Below are 12,126 nucleotides of genomic sequence, written 5' to 3'. Positions count from 1 at the left end.
CATTAGCTGGCAATGCAAATATTAAAAGGCATCTTCCTGCAAAGTTGGATGTGGGCGGAGGAAATTTACAGTCATAGGAGATTGGCACATATTTTGCAATCTTGCTTTTTACATTTTTAATTAAATACATTTTAAAAAATGTGTAGTCAGTCATCCCTTTAATTGATAACAATGGGTATAAAAAAAATGTAAATAAACACGAAGCAGCTAGCTATTAAGTGGCGGTTCACACTACCGCGGCACGACTTCGGGGGCGACCTGTGAAGTCGCGTGCACCGCGACTTTGGCGCGACTTGCACGGACTTCACATAATGGAAGTCAATGCCAATGCAAGTCGCTCCGATGTCGCCCTGAAGTAGTACAGGAACTATTTTCTAAGTCGGAGCGACTTGAGTTGCTCCTATTAGAACGGTTCCCGAATGGGAACTGAATGGACCGCGACTTGTCAGGCTGACCAGTCACCTGACAAGTCGCGGTAGTGTGAACCGGGACTAACTGTGCTACCAATTTGTGATAAATATAAAGCAAAAAGCAGTGCTACAGATACATATATTGTTTTAGTATGCATTAAAAAAAAAAAAAGTGCATATATTCATTACATTTTTACAAAGGTACTACCAATGCAAAACAGATGCATAAATAATACCATCAAAGCCAACATGGCAAGCAATTATTCATCCACTAATAAAGTGCAAAGAAATATGAAATCATCAAAAACATCTATCTGAAATTTATCAAACATTGAATGGATAGATATAGTCCATAAATAAAAAGAGTCCCATCATAAGCCATCCACGGTGTAAGATGCTCCAGGAAATATAATTTGTGCATATGGACGAGTAAACTCTATCACCAGATAGTAGTAGTTACCAGAACAGTTGGGCCAAAAGTTATAATTGCTAAAAGCACATGGGATGGTCACAGGTTCAACTTCAACTGGGGAGAGGTGTTCACTACTCAGCAGTCAATGAGGTGATAAGACCAAAAAACCAAAGCATAGAATTCCATTGTGAAGTCCGTTTAAAAGAGATGCCTTTATAAAGGATTATTGGAGCTCCAATAAAACAGCATTCCAATATTAGCAGCAGGATCAAAGCAACAGGCAGATGGCTAACAAACGCTCGAAGTATTTAGCGAGCAGTGCTTTACGACGCTGTAATTGGCCATGTCCTACGCATTTCGTCAGCAGTGACATCTTCAGGGTTTGAGTCATACTGCTCATTGATACCAGCTGGACGCAGAGATAAATAATCTGATAGCTTCATGATTTCAGGGCCATTAGTGTTCTCTTTAGCAGCAAGAGGAATAGTGGCTCAAAAATGTAGGGCATGCACCTCAAAACACTATAAATGTGCTGACAAGCAATGAGCCTCTTTGCATCACCAGTGCCCCTAAAAATAAAGGCATGGATAATGTAGAAGGGACTAGTGCGAATTACTACTTGCACACTTTGCAGGTAGGTTAGTTTCCGCTCCTTATGGCTTGCTCACACCACTTGCGTTGTAATATGTTTTGTATATGCCTTGCTGTGCGTTTTTTCAACCCACTGTTATATTGGTATCAGAATGCATTGCAGCACATTGAAACGTTACAGCTTATTGGAATGCACTGTATAAGAATGCAAAAGGTCCTATTTTTCTCAGCATTTTCCATTGCATTGAACAATGTAAGAACTGCTGCTGGTGTTGACAAGCTCCTACCAGTGAACTTGTAAAGGGGTGCTCTGAACCCCTTAGCTATTTACTGCTGAAAAGGAAGATAGCTAGAAAAAAAAAAAGACTAGGGGAATCTTGTTTTATTTTAAACATTTAAGCTAAAGTTTGGCTATGATTTTTCTTGCATAGTTACATTAAACCAGCCATACCCAGGCAAGTACGCACATCTCATACCTCATTGATACCTGTGAAGGCTGCAAAACAATGTAGTATTTGTTGCTACTACAGTGATAGCAGAGTAATTTGGATCCAGTACTGAGTAGCTGCCCTTCGGCATAATAACTGCCATTTAAACTCAGTTTCTCCTAGCAATGACAACATCTATATAACAGAAGCCAGCAAATCATGTCACAAAGTTCTGAATGGAAACCCAATGCACCTTGCCAATGGAGGAGCATTGCAGCACACCACAACGTATGGTAATGCACTATCATGTGATGTAGTGTGTTATGTTAAAAAATAGTACATGCACCCTTTGAGGTGCTTTATAGTGCATTTAACATACCATTCAAATGAAAGGCCATTCCAACTTAATGGGCATGTGCTAATCCAGCGCAATAGTGTGAATGGCCTTTAGAGGAGCAACTGGTTTTATATTACCCTTTACCCTGGTTTTACATTACTGCACCTTATTTATTACTGTTCCATTATAGATCACTTGATAAATGTTACTGCATTGTTAGTGAATCCAATTAGTGAAATGTTGCATACTCTCCTCTAGGTGATATATTCCCTTTATGTAAATTCAAATTTTCATATTTCTGAAAGACAAGCCAACCAATTTATTTGTAAGCATATAAATTCCATGCATAACTAGTTATCTATATTCCCTCTGCTCCAGCCAGATGCAGTTAATGGAGCTGGCCTTGAACAGGAACAACCATGACGCACACATTATGCAGGCCACTTAAAATTACTGAATTTACTGGTTTTAAAATATGTGTAAACTTATGCTTTTAAATGTCATATAGTCGTTATTACCACTTTAATGTAACCTAAAAAGTAATTTTAAAGAAAAGGTTTAATTACAAATTTTAAATCCTTATGGAATCTCCCAGGGGACCTAGTACATAAAACACTTGGAACAAAACAAGACTAAGGACCAAGAGAGGTCCCAAAAAGCGGGACTATATCGGCATGTATATGGTTGTAGGGATACAAACAAAACACCTCTATGTAAAAAGCATATTCATTTTATTGTACAAGAAGATAAAAGAAAAATATGACATCACATGACAACAAACCTATAAAGGCTAAAAGAGTAGTGCATAGATCCGTGTGTGTAGAGATTACTTGAAATCGATAACAAAGTGCCACACCAACGGATCACAATGTATATGCAGTCTAACGGTCCCTGGATAAGCCAACGCGTTTCGCAATTAATGCTTCATCAGGGCATTACAAAGACCAGGTAGATGCTGCACTTAGAATAAGACAGGCGGGATGAAGGAACACTTCTTTTGCAGGCGTCAGGAGCCCATTTAAGTGGATTAATAATAGTGGTGGGATGTATATTTCATCTTATGGGTCACATGGGCCTCTTATCGAGGAATGAGGGCTATTTGTATTGTATGGTAACAGAGTTAGGTATCTCCAAAGGTAACTGTTGGCTAGTAGTAGGTCCCCCTAGTTATAGATATAAATATATCATCCACCAAAGACTCTGTTGCCCTCACTACTGCATCAATGGAGCCATGAGATCCAAAAAGCCTATAGAAACATCCTGTTATAGGGATATCCTAGCCATACCGCCCAAAATATGGATAGAGTAAATCCCACCTTGCCGCACAGTGTCTCCAATGTATGCTGTATGCTGTATGAGACAGCATACATTGGAGACACTGTGTGGCAAGGTGGGATTTACTCTATCCATAATTTGGGCGGTATGGCTAGGATATCCCTATAACAGGATGTTTCTATAGGCTTTTTGGATCTCATGGCTCCATGGATGCAGTAGTGAGAGGCAACAGAGTCTTTGGTGGATGATATATTTATATCTATAACCAGGGGGACCTAAGCCACTACTAGCCAACAGTTACCATTGGAGATACCTAACTCTGTTACCATACAATACAAATAGCCCTCATTTCTCGATAAGAGGCCCATGTGACCCATAAGATGAAATATACATCCCACCACTATTATTGATCCACCTAAATGGGCTTCCGACGCCTGCAAAAGAAGTGTTCCTTCATCCCGCCTGTCTTATTCTAAGTGCAGCATCTACCTGGTCTTTGTAATGCCCTGATGAAGCATTAATTACGAAACGCGTTGGCTTATCCAGAGACCGTTAGACTGCATATACATTGTGATCCGTTGGTGTGGCACTTTGTTATCGATTTCAAGTAATCTTTACACACACGGATCTATGTACTACTCTTTTAGCCTTTATAGGTTTGTTGTCATGTGATGTCATATTTGTCTTTTATCTTCTTGTACAATAAAATTAATATGTTTTTTACATAGTGGTGTTTTGTTTGTATCCCTACAACCATATACATGCTGGACTATACATGGACTGCATAAAACACTTGGTTCCATTGTGATCCATGAGAGCAGCGTGGTTTGCAGTGCACCCTCCACTGCTGGCCGACCGTACTTCTACCAAGGAGGCACATTTTAATTTAGAATTGAGCAATTGGCACACAGAGGAGTGGAGGCAGTGACAATTTATCAGGGCTGGACTCGGTATACCTGGTCTGAGTTTTTCCAGGCTCTTAGCTGATGTTGCTGGTTGGCTGTAAAGAAGGCCTAGATACTAGGAAAGTGGGATCAATTCTCTACAGTCAGTGAAATAGCTAGCTATGTTCATCATTCACAGCACTGGAAGGAGAACACCACAGGTCACCGCTTAATACCCTGTTTATGAAAGATTAAGCACCGCCAATTCTGCACTGAGTGGAGAAGCAGGTAATGGATGCAGCCACTGTGTCTTCACTGACACCCCGCTCAGTGCTGGGGGGGCAGTAATACATTTTTAACAAGCAGTTAGAGGCTTGCATTGTCATTCCATTGTTGTGAGTGACAAAAGCATCATTCCACAGAAATAGAGAGCAGTGGCTAAAGTGCTGTGCTGCAGCTCCCAGATAGAAATGCCAATAAACTGGGCTTCTGCCTGGGGTGGAGCTGCAAACAACAGAAATATAGAAAAGGATATCCTTTTAGTATACAATCCTGCCATGGATCACAATCGGCTCAAGAGGCTCCATGCACTAGGTCCCCAGGGGATTCCATACAATTTAAAAAATTATAGTGATGCTTCTTTTTTAAATATTTTTAAATCTGCAACTTTCAATAAAATAATACCTGGTGATCATGTAGCTAAAGTCCTTATTCAGGCACTTCTTGTTATAGTGTGACAATGCTCTGTCTCTCTCTCACTGTTGTGCTCTTGCCTTTGACACCCTGTCAAATGGCCTTCCAAAAGAAACTACAACTGGCCGTTTCAAAATACATTTTTTTTAGGCATGGCCCACAGTTGTCATCGTAGGTAAATTACTACGCAGAAGTTGCTGAATTAAATGCATGCAAACCGGACATAGCTGCAAAGAGGCAGCAGGAGATCAGCAGAACTGGCACGTGACAAATACAGAAAAGAAGTAATTTATTTAATCTTTTGACGCTGGCCGTATGCATATGTGTGGCCGCTTAGCAGGGTGGCCTTAACTCTAAGCAGCTGTATATATGTGGCCCTGTTAAAACAACTACCCGTGCTGAGAGCATGCTCCCTGCACACTTCCAGCACATTAGTCAGAGGGGATCGGTAAGCTCCTGATGTGTACTTGCGATCCAGAGCTTTCTGATCGTGTGACCACTGTTACAGCCAGTCACAGCAGTCACATGACCCGAATGCCTGCCTCCACCTCCCAAATTGTAGAATGTTTAAAGGGCCGGAAGGCAGTCAGCGCCAAAGGGTTAAAAAAACTGCCAACTTTTCATGATATACAGTATTGTATCAAACTAAATGTCATTCAGTTAGTTTTATGTTGAAGATTTAAGGAAACTTGTCATAAGAGAAATGCAAAGGCTACAGCTGCTAACTCCCATCTGAAAAGGATAGTTGCCTTGCTGTCATGGCAATTCTTTGGCTTCAGTGCTATATGAGCCACTGCCATTGAACAATTTTGCTGCTAGTGAATTTAAAACTCCTTATCTGCATGTTCACCATAAGTCAGTATCGAAAAAAAGACTGCAACTGTAAGATAGGTATAGCACTCAGGCAATGAGCATTTAAAAAAGGAGGTCAGTAATTGCAGCCTATTTCTTCTATTCTAGGACTCCTTAAAATTTGGACAACAGTGGAAATCCTGCACATGCCCCTGGTTATTATTGGCTTGTCTGATTTCTCCTTAGATAGCAAGGGGTTAAGCAGGCTATTTAAAATAAAAAGTTCTAAAATGCCTTGCTGTAGGATGAAACAGAGAACAAGATTAATAGTACGACGACTGTGACATCAGAAGCAGAGGCAGGTTTAATTTATCTTAATTAGTACAGTCTGTAACTAATCACTTGGGACCTCATTCACTTAAGGATGTCTACTATTCGGAGCCCATGGCACATACCCATATTGAATACTGTGCCTAATGAGCACTTTAAATAAGGTTGGGAATGTGACTATTCGAAGGCAGTTGTGGAGGAGAATTATGCCAAAAGCTGAGGATAATGTTTAATAAAATGACAGCTCCCACAACCCCCTGTTTTATTAATGAGTAGTACCTCATTATAAGAGATAATGGGGACTCAGTTGGAGATGTTACAGAAAACGCATTAAAAAGCGATTAGCAGCACACATAGGATTCAGACTGCGTATTATAAGTTTAGTGTGCCTACACGGTCATCTTGAGGCAAGAGAGGACTGACAGATGTCTGGGGCTAAAGAGAGGAGTTGTATTTTGAGAAGAAGGCTAGACAGAGGTCACTTGGTAAAGGACACATTGTATCAGATGGCACTGCCAATGGCTGAATAATTTCAATGCCTTCCCTTGCAGGGATTAAGATCTGGCTTGAAGAAAGTGATGTTTCCAGCAAGACAGCTGTCAAACGAGGTCAGCAAATAAAGGATTACAACGGAGGAGTAGCAAGGGAGGTATGGCGGTTTATGAAGAAAGATGGCATAGGCTAATTCTAGATCAACATCTGCATGACAAGAACAGATCAGGGAATTGTGCTTAATGCAGAACAACAGACTTAAAGGCAGTGTTGCTTCCTGCAAACAACCTGTCTAGCTGAATCATTGAAGGGTGGAACTCTTGATGTGTATGAACGGTGGATAAAGAGGAAGAATGGCTCCTACAGAAACAGCTGTCAGATGCGATGTGTTAAATATTCCTCAAAGTTCACTAATCTTTTGCTTGCAAGGTTAATCCAGCAATCATTAAAAGTCTCAAGCAAAAACAGCATAAAATGCAATTTCCCTTCAAGGATTTTTAAGATCCAGGCACTTTTTTTTAAAGGGCCACTAAATACCAAATGAGCGTCTCATCCCTGTAGTAGGCAGTGACTAATAGAACTGTAATGTTAACAAATGGTGTGGTTAATATCCTTAATCTTCTGTTTGCAACATGTCTACCTGCATTTTGCAAGGTTTTGTAGGAAATGCATGTTAACTAATTAACTGACATTGAGTGATGTAAGCATGTTAACGGATTTAAACTAATGTCAACAAGTGTTTGCGAAGATGTAAACCTTTATTAAATGACAGGGCCCCTCTCTGTTGGACTCTGCAGGGTTTATTCCACACTGTGCCTGCATTTTAGGGCTTATTCCTAAAATGCAGCACGTAGTATGGATCCTGAGGGAACCCACAAAGTTTAAAGGAGTTGTAAAGGCAGAAGGTTTTTTGTCTTAATGCATTCTATGGATTAAGATAAAAAGCTTTCTGTGTGCAGCAGCCCCCATAATATTTACCTGAGCCCCATCTCTATCCTGGATTGTCCACGAGTCCTTCAGCCATCCAAGACTTTGCCTTCTGATTTGCTGGGACACAGCAGCGGCTCCATTGGCTCCCGCTGCTGTCAAAGTCAATTAGTCAATCAGGAGAAAGAGGGGCCGAATGGCAACTTCGTGTCTGAATGGTCACACAGAGCTGCGGCTTGGCTCAGGTGCCCCCATAGCAAGCTGATTGCTGTGGGGGAACTAGACAGGAGGAAAGGGCCAGGAGAGCCGAAGAGAGGATCTGGGCCGCTCTATGCAAAACCAACTCCACAGAGGAGGTAAGTATGTTTGTTTAGAAAAATATACAAAGTATATTCCACGCTCCAAAGATAAGGTGTATAGTTTGTATGTTTATAGAGGAATCTGATGAAAATAAATTAAAGTATAGCAGCTGTTGTACAGTAAAAAGTAAACTTGTCAAAAGAATGGTCTTTAAAAAAGGCCAAATACAGCGCTTGCTAATTAGATAGCATTATCCATACCAATCTCTATAATAAGGTGAATAAAAATATATATATGTGACGATTCCCAATATTTGATTAAACCTGTGTTATAAAGTGCATGTGTGACTCAGTATATGACATATAAATATCAGGTATAAAATTCACAATAAAAAGAACAATAAAAAGTGAACAGTGATTATGTGCTCAAGTTATAGTCCTTTGTGCATAAGTGACTATGACAACAAAAATCCAAGTATAAATATCAAGCAATAAACGATTTTGCAATCAGCAATAAAAACTTCAGCAATAAAAACAGTCCAATAGTGAACAGTGACTTTGTGCTCAAGATATTGTCCTTAGTGAAAGTGATTATTCCCAATTGGAAGGTGCAAGTGCTCTGGCTTGATTGGCTAAGATATCGATTCCTTGTCCCGAGTGAATGAGTAAATTAGGTCACTTACCAGATATCGTGGTTCTTATATGTCATATGACATTAAGACCATTCAAGCTTTTATGGCCCCCTGGGCCAAATGGGTTCCCCTTTTGGTGGTCCTATGGGCTGGTAATGGCTCCTCTGGACTCCGGGGTGTGACGACCCAATGTAATAGGGAAGGAGAAAAGAAAGCTCCAAATAGCATAATATTGTCAGGTTTAAAAAGTTTATTACCCATGCATTTGGTTCAGAATTATAAAAACAGGATAAAACACTATCCCTGGTGGTCAGCGGTGTGGGCTGCGCGTCCTCCTCGCGGAATCACCGGTTAGCTTCCGGCTTGCGTTCCACCTAGGGTAATATGATGACGCTATGCGGTCCAAACTGATGTGTTTCGTCACTTCCGGTGACGTCTTCAGAGTTCGGACTGCATAGCGATGTGCGTATTGATATACTGGTGGTTCCGCCACCTATCTCCGCCCGTAATCACACGCAGCCGGAAAGGAAGAGGAGAACGAAGGTGTCCCCATGCTATGAAATCAGTGCTATATGGCCGATCCACCCTCTATTTTCCCATTACAATATTGTTTTTTTAAGGTGGATTTGCAGCCGCACATAATAAATTAAAACTGTATGAAGACTGACTCCATTACATATTATAAATCACGAAAATACACAATTACATTGCCATACATAATTATTTAAAAAGACCAAAATTAAAATGTAATAATAATTAATAATAGAAATTTAATGATAAGAAATCTCTAAATAAATATATGTGAAATGTCCCAAAACGATAAGTGTGGCACAGTGCAAATTACATTTGTTGATTTACAGTGCATAGATTTAAACATAAATAGCAAATATACTTGTGTGTGTATATGAATATATTTGAATAGCGGTGCATTAAATAAATATATATATGGTAAAATACCAGATGTGAATGACTAAAATTATATATAAACTCTATAATGAGTGCATAAAATTATAATAAATATTTTAAACTATTGAAATTAATTTATAGTGCCATATAGTGATAAATAGTGTTGATAGAATTGATATAAATATGTGGCAATTAAAAATATTATTGTATTTGTGTTATAAATTTAAAAAATGGTTAAAATTAGTTTATTGCATATATTTTAAGAGGAGAAATTATATTAAAAAAATTTATAAAATGATATAAAAATATATAAAAAATATATATATTTTTATATGTATGACCAGGACCAGCATTAATTTATATATAATCATAAGAATGGTATTTTTGATATGTATTTTGTATAAAAGTAGAAAGTAGAAAACTATATTATGGACAAAATCACGCCAAGAAGGCTCAGATGGGATATTGCACCCAATGATGGCCTAGATTATTTAGATATGGAAGAAGACGTTTGGTTTTCCTTTTTTAAAAATTGTGAAAAAAATCTACTAGAACTAATAGTGGCAAGGAGAAAGAAAAAACTAATTAAACTTAATGATATTATAAAAAATATTAAAGAATATAAAGAAAAATATAAACCGCTTAAAGAATTTTTAGATAAACTGGACAAAGACACAAAACACAAAAAAATAAAAAAATATCAAAGAGATATTGGCGACCACAATCGCAATCTAGTTTATAAATGGCAAGAAGTCAAAGTGGAAACTAATATAAACTCCAGAACTTCATCTCCAGAAAGGGAATATTATCCTAATCAAGGCCTTGTACAGCCTAGTCCACAAGAGGAACCACTCACTCCTCTACCCACATCTGAACCTACGGTAGATATAAGATCACCCAAAACACCACACCAACCAAAATACCAAAACGGAAACAGACACCCTTCACAACAATATGTAAGGTATAATGTACCCACACACAACTCCTACCAGCCTTTGGAACAATCACAAGGGTACTATACACCAAATAGACCTAACAACCGGGATTTTCCCAGATGGGAACCCCGAGAACCCCCATCGGGGGAACTACTACCAATACAGAGAACCATATTATCATCGCCCCTACAGAGGAAACAGAAACTGGGATTGTCCCTACTATGGAAGAGGAAGAGGGGGGAGGGGGGGTTACTGGCAACCACCTCCCCCACAACATTACAGACCCTACCCCCCAGCACCCCGACAAGCAAGAGAGGGGGAACGAGGCGGAGAGGATGCAAAAGGAGCAGGACCCAAAAGAAAAAGGGACCAATAGGTCAAGGCATTTTTAATTTAAGTGGTGAGATCTTTTCAGAAAAAGAACTAGCAGTTTTGGACTTGGGCTTGAAGTTTGCCCCTGATGTTTTATTAGATCCTTTTAATGTTTTTATCAACATACAGAAATTTATCAGAAAAATTAATATTAAGAAACACTTTTTAAATAAAAACAATACTAATCAAACCCCTAATGAAACAAAGTATCAACATAGTGGACTTAGAAATTCTTCCACGTTCAATCCCAAATGTGGAATGAACCATTTTGTAGACTCATTCAAATCTCTGTTGGAACAAGATTTACACAAACTGAAGAAAAAATGGCACAGATCAAAAGAAGATATCTTGACAGGAATTAAGGAGTTAGAAAAAAAGAAAGATATAGTCATCCGACCGGCTGACAAAGGGGGGGGAATAGTCATACAAAAAAACAGAAGACTACTACGAAGAACTGAACAGATTAGTATCAGATGAGGACACCTACCAAAAACTGAAAGGAAATCCCCTTATCCAATACAAAAAAAAATGCAAGAAAATATTGAAAAGAGCACATAAAAAAGGAATTTTAAACAAGAAAGAATATAAGTACCTTTTAATTGAAGCACCGCGATCACCTATAATTTATCAATTACCTCAATTACCTAAGATACACAAAAACTCCAACAAACCATTATCAGTGGGATAGTCTCCCTCTTTTCTAGAATCGGCGAATATATTGATACCTACTTACAGCCTATGGTCAACCAATATCCCTCACACCTAAAGGACAGCAAGCATCTGATTAATTTACTCAATACCATCCCCAGAGATAAAGAGAAAGAAGTAATACTTGCCACAATAGACGTCGAGTCCCTATATACAAATATAGACCAGGATGACGCACTTTCAGCAATTGATTGGGCCCTACAACAAAAATCATCCCTAGAACCTGAACAGAAGAGCTTCCTCCATAAACTTTTAAAAACTGCCAGGAATAGGAATTATTTTTGGCACCAAGGAAATTTTTACAGACAACACAAAGGAGTAGCTATGGGCGCAAAGTACGCACCCAGCATCGCCAACCACTTCCTAAGCAAATGGGAAGAGGAAGAGATTTTTGGCAAAAAAAAGAGAGGGACTACATCCATACAAAAGGTTCATAGACGACATCTTCATTATGTGGACGGGATCAGAGGAAACTCTACAACAATTCTTTCAAGACATTAACATTAACAAATACAACATAAAATTCACAGGATCGTGGAATAAGGAGGAGGTAAACTTCCTAGATCTCACTATATCACAGCAGGATGGAGAATTAACAACCAGAACACATTTTAAGTCCACAGACAGAAACAGCTATATACCCACTCATAGCTGTCACCATCAAAACTGGATTAAGGGTATCCCAAAAGGACAAATGATGAGA

The sequence above is a fragment of the Pelophylax lessonae genome (genome assembly GCF_965119305.1).
Source record: "Pelophylax lessonae genome assembly, chromosome: 4".
NCBI lineage: Eukaryota > Metazoa > Chordata > Amphibia > Anura > Ranidae > Pelophylax > Pelophylax lessonae.
This window is presented reverse-complemented; position numbering follows the sequence as displayed.